This window comes from Castor canadensis, chromosome 10 (genome assembly GCF_047511655.1).
Source record: "Castor canadensis chromosome 10, mCasCan1.hap1v2, whole genome shotgun sequence".
Taxonomy (NCBI): Eukaryota; Metazoa; Chordata; class Mammalia; order Rodentia; family Castoridae; genus Castor; species Castor canadensis.
The window spans coordinates 144,784,070-144,795,786 of NC_133395.1; the positions used below are offsets into that span (position 1 = coordinate 144,784,070).

At 41.1% G+C, this 11,717-nt stretch overlaps 1 pseudogene; it reads left to right on the forward strand.

Moving 5' to 3' along the window:
* The first annotated feature begins 569 nt into the window (after positions 1-569).
* On the forward strand, positions 570-1,703 carry LOC141411358 (peptide chain release factor 1-like, mitochondrial pseudogene; annotated as a pseudogene).
* The last annotated feature ends 10,014 nt before the right edge of the window (positions 1,704-11,717 follow it).

Here is an 11,717-nt window from a genome sequence, read left to right on the forward strand (position 1 = left end):
TTGCATCATTGGAGTGAATCCAACCGGATCATGGTGTATGATTTTTATTGTTATTTAAATCAGTTCACAAATATATTTCAGAATTTTTGTCCCTCTGTTCATCAAGAAATTGGTTTATACTTTTTAGATGTCCCTATCTCCTTTTGGTATCAGGGTGATACTGGCTTCTTAGAATGAGTTTGATCATATTCTTTCCCTTTCTATTTGATTAAAGAAGAACACCAATAATCCTTGAATTATTCAAAGGACTTAGAGAATTTAGTAGGCTTTTCTTTCTTGGGAGACCTTTTACAACTGTAGTGCCTCAAATTTATTACTTGTTATAAATTTGTTCAGGCATTTTATATTGTCTTGGCTCACTTTTCATAGGTCATGTGCATCTAGAAATCTATTCATTTCTTCCAGATTTTCCAGTTGATTAGAATACATGTTTTTGAAGTGATCCCTAATGATCCTCTGTTTTTATTGGTAGTTGTGCTTGTATCCCTTATCTCACCTCTTTTTTTTTTTTTTACTTTGGGACTTATACCTCTTTTTTTTTGTTAGTTTGGCTAATGGTTTGCCAGTCTTATATATCTTTTGGAGGAACCAATTCTTTGATGGTTGTTATGCCAGCTTCTCTGGGTTGCTGCCTGTTCCCTATAGGCCCCCAGGGGTGGTGGCCCAGTCCACTGATGTATAAGCTGCAGTGGCCTGGTGCTGTAGGAGCTGTTTGCTTGCAGCAGGCCCTTTGGACCTTCCTCAAATGCCAGGCAGGATCAGCAGCCCACTTACATGTTAGGACACTGCCTGAGCTGGTGGCAGTGTCCAGACTCCTGATGGAGAAGGAGCAGAGGCTGTGGGAGACTGAGCCCTTGATGCACAATGAGAAGAAAGATTTAAGGAAACTTGCAGAGAATGAAGTAGCTTTGTGTCAGAAAGAAATAAGTTAGTTGAAGCATCAGAAGAAGCAGATGAAAATGATTTGATTCTGGAGATAACTGCAGAAGTCGGGGGCCAGGAGACAAGGTTTTTTACTTCAGAGATGCTTGATATGCGTTGGCAATATGCTGCATTTAAAAGATGTAATTTTGAAACCCTGAAATATTTTCCAAGTAAAATAGGTGGCCTTAGACATGCGTCTGCCAGTGTTGGGTGTTCAGAAGCTTATAGACACCTGTAATGTGAAGGAGTGCACAGAGCACAAAGAGTGCAAGGTCACATCCATACTAGCACCATGACAGTGGCAATATAACCCCAGCTTACAGAGATTAATCTGGTGATCAATCCTAAAGATTTTAGAATTGATCCTAAGAGAGCCAGTGGAGCTGGGGGGTCAGCATGTAAATACCACAGACAGTGCTATCCAGATCGTTCATCTTTTAGAGGGTGTTGTTTCTGAATGCCAACAAGAGAGATCTCAACTGAAAAACAGAGATGGCTATGAAAAAGTTACATGAAAAGGTCTATAGAATGCATCTAGAGGAAGAAACAAGGAAAAGATACAATGCTAGAAAGATTCAGGTTGGAACTAAAGGAAGGTCAGAGAAAATAAGAACATACAATTTTCCACAGAGCCAGGTCACAGACCACAGAATAAACAAGTCACCACACAATCTTGAAGCTTTCACTCAAGGAGATTGTCTACTGATGAACTTACACAGTCAGTGAAGGACTATGCTGATTATGAATCTTTAGTAGAAATTATTTCCATAAAAGATTAAGTCTATTTGTTATTAAAGCCTTTTACAGTTTACACAAATTGTGTTGTGTGTAAATACCAGCAATCTCTTGAAAAACATGAGTTATCATAGAAGTATTATGCATATTCTTATACCATAGATCATTAATATAGCTCTCAACATATCAGTAAAATATACATTATGATCATATTGTCCTTACTCTTGGGCTCTTCTGTACAAAAAGTAGACAAAGGAAAAATAATTGTTTTATATATGACCTTTAATGGGTGTTCAAATTTTGACTTAACTTATGAAAAACATAAAATATAGTAGAAATATGGTTAACACATTACTAGGGTTCAAATTAGGAGAAAGAAATAATATTAATGTGACTGATCTGTAATCAGCAAGTGCTACTATACTAGCACTGAAAGAGAGTTCCCTAAGACTGAGAAAGATTACCCATCTTTACAAGGGTAAAGATTACCCATCATTACAAGGAGCTCTCCTTCCCCGTGATGGAGTCAGACCTATTAGAGGGTGTGGCTATACCCCACTCAGTAGGTTGTTCTGGGCCAGAGCTGGTATGCAGCTGGTGGATAGGCCTTGTAGGTGGAGAATCTCAAATCCTTAAGGACTGGGAAAAAAGAAGTCTCTGGTAAAGGTATGAACAAAACGTGAACGCTAAGCCTTAGTGAGCTTCTCTGTTAAGGTTCTCCAGAGAAGCAGAACTAATAGGATATGTAAGGGTTAGCTCATGTTATTAAGACTGAGGAGTCCAAACTGTGCTGGGTGTGTCTGCTGGAGACTCGGGGAAGCTGATGGTGCAGTTTCAGTCCTAAGACAGTCTGCTGAAGAATTCTCTCTTGCTTAGATGAGGCTGGTCTTTTTGTGCTACTCAGACCTTCAACTCATTGGATGAAACCCACTGACAACATGGAGGGCAACATGCATTACTCAAGACTCAATGATTTAAATGTCAATTTCATCTGAGTATTTCCTCTGAAACACTCAGGAGAATGTGTTAGCAAATACATGAGTAACCTGTGGCCAGTCAAGTTCAAGTGTGCCCCTGGCAGCTGTGCCTTAGGAGGAATGAAGAGAAGCCCTATGCTGCTTGCAGTATTCCTCCACCACCCTGAACTGACAAAGCTTAATGTGCTAGCTGGCAAAGGAGAATTGTACAGGTTGCTAGGGTTTGAGTGTGTCCCTCCAAAATTCAGGTGTTGCCAATGTGATGGTATTAACAGCATTAGTCTCAGAAGTCGGTCGTGAGAGTTCTCCCTTGTGAATGGGGCTAATGCCCTCAGAAAAGAGGCTTCATGTAGTGTTCAGCTAGCTTGCCATCTATCATGTGAGAACACAGTGAGAGGCCTTCACCAGACAACAAAAGGCAACACCTTGATTTTGGAATTCTCCATTCTCCAGAAATGAAGTAAGTAAATTTCTGTTCTTTATAAACTACCTAGACCCAGAAATTCTGATACAGCAAAACAAATGGACTAAGGTACACATTCTGCTGTAATATTGCAAAGTCACATAGTGAAAGTTTCATTGCTGAGAGACAATAAATTTAACAGACACCAACAGACTCATTGCCTAGTTTCAGTAGGATGTTTTCATATTGCTTAGTGTTTGAAATAAATTACAAACATCATAACACTTCACCCTTAAATATTTCAGCCTGCATTTTTGAAACATGGCATCACTCCACTTAAGCATATATTATCACACTTAACAAAATTCACAGTAAATCCCAAGCATCTTCAAATACCCAGTAATTCCAATTTCTCCAATTCTCCCTCAAATGTGTTAGAGCTGCTTTCACAGTAAAAATCCAATTAAAGATTATGGATTGAAAAAAAGACCCAGTTCTTAGTTTCATTGATTCCTTGCATTCTTTTAGTTTCCATTTCATTATTTTCTGCCCTGACTTTTATCATTTCTTTCCATCTTGCTTTTGGGTTTGAACTTTTCTTGTTTTTCTACAGCTTGAGGGGCATGATTTATTCACTTGAGATCAGATTTTTAATTTTGGCACTCGTAAGTATAACTTTCCATGCTTAGAAGCATGGCCTTATTTCTGTGAAAACACACTGCTTATTCAGTTTATTGTTCAATCTCCATGTATTTGACTGTTTTTCTGTAGTTTCTCTTGCTGTTAATTTCTACTTTTATTCCATTGTGCCTGATAAAAGACAGGAAGTTATTTTAATTTTCTTTTACTTGTTATGATGTGCTTTATGTCCTAAAATGTCCTTTGGGTATGGTTCCAGGTGCTACAGCGAAGAATGTGTGTATTCTGTGGATGTTGAGTGGAATATTCTGTAGATTCCTGTTAAGTCCATTTTATCTACAGTGTCATTTAATCCTGAAGTTGGTTGATCTGTTTTCTGGATAATCAATCTATCGGTGAGAATGGGGTATTAAAGTATCCCACTATTATTGTTTGGGGTCTGTGTTTGTATGTCCATTTGTGTCTTCAAGTCCTGATATTCTGTCTTTAATTGGATCCAGTCTAATGGAGTTTCAACTGCCTTTTAAAATTTAACTTATTGAAGTTACCGTTTCCCTAATTTTGATCTGATTTTTATGGAATTTCTGTATCTTTATTGAATTCCATTTTCAGGTCCTGCTTTGTCCCATTTCATTCAGCTATTTGATTCTTCTTGGAATTCATTCATTGACTTGTGTTCTGTTTAATTTCATTGGTCATTCTTCTAACATTTTAAAATTATTTGCTATTTAATCCATTTCATGATCATATCATTACTATGGAGTTGTAGGTTTGGGTTTTTTTTTTTGAGGAGTCATGTTGCCTTGTTTTTGCATCTTTCTTTTGTTTCTTCATTGGGATTTTCACATCCAAGGTCAAGTCATTGGATGACAGTTTTAATCACGTGTGGTCTTTCAGTTAAGTATTCTCAAAGTTCAGGCAGGACTGTAAAGTGGCAGCATTAGACTGAAGTTTCTCACTACTGAATTGTGGATATGGGTCAGTAGCCAAATGTTCTGCAATGTGCTAAGGGCACCAGGTCTGCTCCCCAGCACCACTCAGATAGAAGAAAACTGGATGAAGTCTCTTGTAGTTTCCACTGTACAGGTTTTTGCTGTTTGTGAGCTTGAGGCCAGAGCAGGTGAAGCTCAGTTGTTTACTTCTGGGCTGTTTGTGACTAAAAGCTTCCTTTGTGTAAGGGAGCTGTTTCTGGCCACAGGACCTTTGCAGCCTGTGGCCCAGGCAGTTTTCCACTTGCTCCACAAGGTTACTCCCCCCATTTATATTCCCAGGAGCAGCACATATCCAACCCTACCGGTGTCCTGTGACTGTGTCAGAGAATGGGCAGAGTAAACAGAGCACTGAGTGCCACCCTGGAAGATAACTGAGGGACTCAGACACTCTTGAATGCCAGAACCAATTATTTCAGACCCCGCCTGTGGGAGGGAGGAGGCTGGGGGTAACCACATGATCTGCACATCCTGGACTCAGAGCCCTCAGTCCCACTCTGCAGCAAACACACACAGCCAGGTTCTATTTCCAGTCTGGTCTCACTTCTTTCAGACCCCACTCAGCACATGACATGATTTGCTGGACCTGGGCTTAGAGTTCTTTTTCCTTCCTGACATCAAGAACACATAGCAGGGACAGCAGGGTTCCAGTGCCTAGAGTGTGGGCATTGTAGGGCATTCATGGGCTCAGTCCTATGCTTCTGCAGTGACTCATGTGAGAGAACTTGCTGCTCACCATGGAGGTGTACTGCACCTTTCACTACATGAGCGCCCCCTCTGCTTAAACTTTTCACCAGGTCCATGTCAGACTTTCCATCCACACAACCTCTTGAAGCTGTGTTACCACCTCAGACACTGAGGCAAGGTGTCCCAATACTCTCCAAGTGTGATTCATGTTTGTTTTCTGGTCTCCAGAGTCTGAAAAAACAGGCACTCTCCAAAGATGGTGCCTTGCTAAAGCACTCCAAGATAATGAGAGAAATAAAATGTTTTTCTTCTCCAAAGCTAGCATGCCTCACAGGAGCAGTCATGATCACACCAAATTCCTGTACTGGGCTTAAGGCTTGTGGGAAGTGTGGGGTTATACTTTGGCTGGAGTTGCTAGTCTGCCTTCAGGGACATCTGACTTATTTTTTCTTTGTGTCATCAGCTTCCCCTCCCCCAAGGTTAGAGCCAGGGTTGGAGTTACAGACATTTTTCTATGTATCTCTTTCTCTGCCTGTTCTTCTGTACTCTTCAGCTGTCCTGTCACTTTTCTCAAGTCCTAATGCTCTTCCTCTCCTCTCTTCAGAATATAGTCTCACTGGGGGCATGGCTTATGTCAGCTCAGGCAAAACATTTGTGAGACCCCATCTTGAGTAATAAAAAGCTGGGTGTGGTGGTGTGCACCTGTCATCTCAGCTATGGAAGGAAGCATAAAAAGGGGATCATGGTTCAGGTGACTCAGGCAGCCCCTATGACCCAACCATAAAGCAAGACCCTATCTTAAAAATAAAGCTAAAAAGTACTAGGGGTGCAGCTCAGGTGGAAGAGCACATGCCTAGCAAGTGTGAGGCTCTGAGTTCAACCCCCAGTACTGCCAAGAAAAAAAATAAACACAGGAACATAGCTTCTCCTTTGTTACCCTGGCCCTTTTCAATCACAGCATTGAACAAAGGATGCTACTTATCTGCCATCTTGTCTTGCACCTTGTCATTATTTTCTTGATGTGTCTTAGAGTTTAGTAAATTGTTACATATGATGTCTTCATGATTAATTGTAAACCTTTTTTCATATTGTCATTCCCACTTTATCCCATGTCAAAGCAGACATGCCCAATCTGTTATGCTTTCAGTTTGCATGGTGGGTCTTTTCCATCCAGACAACTGATATTTAAAGGACCTCCATGCATACGTTTAATGAAGCATTGAAACTAACTGTACACTGCACATAGAGACAGTGGCATTTCTTCTGCATTCCTGAATTCAAGCTGGGTGAGATCAGGTTTTCCTCATATGCATCAACCACATTAGCATTTCATTGGAAAGTGCAGGCAGTGGTAAATCCACTAGTCTTCTCTTGAGACATTGAAAAGATCATAAAGTTTTAAATTTTCATGAAAATACCACATAATAGTCTTTAAATTTATAAAGTGAATTATAAAATATTTCTAGCGTCTCAGTTTTAGTTTTCAGTATATTTAGTTTTGCTGTAACTCATATCAAACAAGATCCCTACTGTCCTCCGTCATTTTTCAGTGTGTCCAGGGTTCCTGAGAGAAGCCTAACGCAGTTCCCTAAGTTAATGATGTAAGAGTGGATATAAAACCCTTGCACTGTACTTCCTTTACCCACTGCTGTTTCTCTCATATTTTAAATCTTCAGGTGTGATACATCTCACAACATATCAGCATCATTCTCTTTTATACAACCATTTGTCTTTAAAAATTAAGAGGAACAATCATAATTTTGTCTTTTTGAATATTTGCCATACTTGTAATTCTACATTTTTTTCTACAGGGCTATGTTCCCCTCACTTTTCACCTATCCGAATCCTGGAGAACCTGCCTGTCATTGTTTGTGTGGGCTGGGATTAATAACCAGCTTTCATGTATGTGAAAAATAGAATTTCACTCCGATCTTTTAAGACTTATTTTCTCTGGCTTTGTAAATCTGGTGGAGAAGATGTGTGTGTCTGTTTTAAATTCACTTTGAAGGCATGGCTTCATTGCCTTCTGGATGGCACTGGCTCTGATAGCAATGTGCCTTCATTGTCATTGTCATCTCTTTTGTGGACAGGCTGCTTTTGAGGTTTTCTCTGTTTCTCAGAATTTCACTGCAGTAGAGTTTGGTGTCATTTTTTTAATCTCAAGGGTAATTGAGATTTCTGATTGACATTTTTCACCAGGTTTGAAAAAACGTAGGCTGACATTTTCTTGGAATATTTCTCCCTTTTTTCCTTTTCTTTCTGGGTGTTTAGCTGTGCATAAGTTAGAAGTCACCTCACTTTTCATTTTTAAATCATTTTTTCCTCTGTGTGAGTTTGACCATCTCGGCTCTCACTATGTTTTGAAGGTCATTGAAGCTTGCTTCTGTAGTGTCCAGTCCCCCTGGGCCTATCCATGTGAAATCTTAAACCGTGATGTTATATAATTTAGTACTAACTTTTTCATTTATTTGTTGAAGTTACAGATCTCTCTGGAAATAACTAAACTCTTCACCCTTACATCTCTTTTAACCTTGAATGTATTGCTGCTAGTTATTTTAAAGCATTATTTTCTGGGTTGGGGGTATTGCAAGGCCCTGATTTGCTCCCCAGTACTTCAACCAAACAGTATTTCCTCATTTCAACACCTGGGACATCAGCAAACCTACCTAAAATGATTTTTTTAGCATAGGTCACAGCATCTTTTTTCCACAGGTCTCATAATTCTTTATAAAGCTTAGTGTGATCTACATAGGATATTGAAGTGTAATTGCATATAGTTTCTTGCAGAGAGAGCCTGGGACTCCTCCTGCCTCTGTTGGTGAGGATGAGGCTGGGCGTGCAAGCTCCTCATGGGGTGGAGTCCAGCTTGGGCTCTGCCTCAGTCCCGGTTATGCTCAGTCTGCAGTGATGCCTCAGCCCCAGCCTCCAGTTCTGCAGTATGTTTCTGTTTCTTACCTTTTTTAGAATTCAGTTTTCAATTTCCCTCACAGTTTGGATCGGAATCTGAGTGTTTGGAAATCATAACAGGCAGAACCAGCACTACATGAACCCAGGAGCTCCATGTGAGAATGGACCTGGGGTGCCCATCACACGTGGGGAGAGGATCCTCAGAGCCAATGGAACTCATGGAGCTGCCAGGAATCTCTGACCCCTGGTCAGAGGCATCACATGGATGCATTGGGTTTGGATTATCTTGAGCTCAGGATCAGAGTCAGAAAACTGGTGTTGTGGACATGCCATTGCTCTTCCAATCCCTCATACAGCTGTGTCAGGGGACTTAGAGAAAAGTTCTGAGCACAGCTCTCCCTGATTGCTGTTATCCTGGAGAGAAGAAAGACAAACTAAGAGGCAGGTGAAATGTTCCGCTGGGCACCAGAGGGTTCTGTGCTCCCCAGCGGGATCTTGTCACCTTCCTGCAAACACTGAAATGACAGCCTGCAGAGAAATGAGCCAACAACAGCCTCTCCTTAAACCTGTAGGTTCTTCTCAGGTGCACTGAAGCCCTGTGGTGTCCTTCTGGTATGTGACTAGTCCATGGATGTAAGATGGGGGTTCTATGAAACTGGAAGGGGGCAAAGTGGGCCTGTTGGTTTTGTTAGCCTCAGAGCAGCCATCCACCTCTAAAAGTCCCATGCAGTTCAGAGGCTTGTTTTCTCTAGAATGCATGGAAACTTTCTTCTTGTAAACGTAGTCATTAAATTTAGTAACTTATAATTAACTTTTTCCTAGGAAATAACTAGTTTCCTATTAATTTTTCTGACTTAAATGACTTTAATTGACTTGCACTCAAATGCTCAAGTTACATTAGGTAGGGATTTTTAAACATAGACATTATTAACTTATATACATATAATCAGGGAAGTAATTTAGTTTAATATTATTAAATATATTCAGCTTGTCTTCTTAAATCAATAGAAGTGCCATTGATATGAGTTGTACAGCTTGAAACAATTTTAAAATTTTTGGATTCTTTAGAAGAAAATGAGGTTTTTATTTAAAACCTCATCTCATACAGGGAAATCTCACATTACTGCGAATATCTACTAGAGTTTTCTCATGAAATATTTCTTCCAGTTTTAATTTCATTAACTCAAATTAGTGGTGTTCACCTTTGGCCTGTGCTCTAGTCATCAGGCACTGTGGGTGAGAGCAGGGTGATGATGGGGTCCACATTCATCCCCCAGACATATCAAGTGAAGAGGATGGGGGTCCTTCTTCCTGGCTCCAGATGACCAAGGGAGATTGTTTCTGTGAGCTGGGAGATGAACATTTGTGTCCTGTAATCTATTCTCCGTGTATCTTCATTTAGAAATACCTCTCCCCATATCGCTAACGACTATGCCTAAGGGAAAAATGAGGGAAGTTGGACCCCATCCTGTCCTCATCTCTATGCTTAGGTTTTATTCTTCCAAACTGTATGTTTTCATGAACAGGCAACTGAACCAATCTCCTTGTTTCTAACACAAAATGACTTGATGATACGGCAAAGCCAGAGCTGTTTGGAAGAAAGCGGATTTGACTCCCATTTCATCTCTGGGCTGGTCAGGGACACAGATTCTCTTTCAGGTCTGTCTGGGATTTCTAGGAATGACAGCGTGGTGTCTGAGGTGAGGCTCCTCTGGGGCTTGCTGATTCTTTACTTTAAAAGAACACTCTTCTCCTGCTGTTTCTGAAGATGTGTTTTAAAATATTTCTAGTGTAAATATTCTAGCTGTGAGAACCCTGAGCTGTACCTGACAGTTCTGTCAAGTTACAAAAGCAATAGCAATCCTTGTTCTATTTTTCACAAACAGCTGCCATTCACTTGCCCAAATATCCTCCAGTTTCTGTTCATCATCTCATGCAACTCTCTGCACAGCACTGGCATTGCTTGGTAATGGTTTTCCCTTCCCTGAGGTGCAGCCGTTTCTTCCTAGAGATCTTCCTAGTTTTCCAGCTAGATCTGTGCACCGTAGAGCTTGCTGTTCAATTTAGCCTCACCCCAAGCCAGCTGCACGAAGCAGGACCAGTCTTACCTCGCAGTTGGTCCATTTTGCCTCAGTGTGTAGAAGCTGTGATAGTGATACCAATGGTGAAGATGAGCTATGTGACAATGACAAAGCATTGTGCCCTGTCATGTGTAAGGATGGACAAGTGTTTCCAGGTGCTGCACATAGACCATGTTAAGGCAGTAAAATTTATCTTACTACCTAAGAGTTAGCATGACTGTGCTCATGCTGCACATGAGAAAATTGTGCCCTCCCTTCCTTCACTCTGCAATCTGCCCTGCCCCCAGTGCTTCCAAATTGCACTGGGTCTGACGAGAGCTTTCCTTATTCCATTCCAGGCTCTGCTTCTCTCCCGACACCTGGGCTGGGGATTCATCACTAGCTTTGACTGCGTGATTGGTCCCGTGTATCACGGGACTTGGGGATATAATGTCTGAAATGATTGATGCCTTGGTCCAGGTACTAAGTGGAGCCCCAGCCGTCACTATCGGGCTCACGTTTCTCTTTGATGCATCTTACTCCGTGTATGCTTTATTTTTCTAAGCCACCCACTGAGCCTTTCCTACCTCTTTCCCAGTGTGGCTTCTGCAAATGAGACCTGTCTCAGAATCCTGTGTTCTTTTCCCTGGGGTGTCTGTCCTTATGTACCGAGGGCAAGTCCTTTTGAGGGTTGCTTGTTTTCTCTGGTGTGTGCAATGCAATTTCTGTGCTGGGAAATTGGCTATCAAGTGCTGTCTCATTAGAGGAGGGTCTCCTGGACCCTCCTGACTGGACAAACTGTCTCCTGATGCACAGTGTGCTGCACACAATGAGCGTGTGATGAGGTGTGGCTGGGGGGGGTGATGCAAAAGGGTTTCTTTTTTTGTGGTACTAGGATTTGAACTCAGGGCCTCACATGCTTGTTTAACAAGTGCTTTACCACTTGAGCCACACCCCCAACCTTTTTGGTTTAGTTATTTTATGGATATTTTAACTTTTCACTCATGCTGGCCTCAAACCACAATCCTCCTCACTCCACTTCCCAAGAAGTTGGGATTGCAGGCATGAGCCTCTATTCCTGGCCCTATGACGGTTTCTCCTAGATTGTTTTTATGAAGGAGACAGTTACCAAAATGCTTTCTCATGAAAATAATGGATTAGAAATTACTGTATACATCTCTTTGTAATACTTCCATATTGTATAATATTCAAATAAATGCAAGACATACATTTTTATGTATATGTTTCAGTGATAGTGAACATTTCAGTGTTAGCTAACATTTGGACACAAGGTCTGGGGGGTGTAGCTTCATGGTAGAGCACATGTGTGGCATGACTGAGGCCCTTGGATCAATCCCCAGCACCCAAATTTTTTTAAAGAGGGAGAAAAAAAACA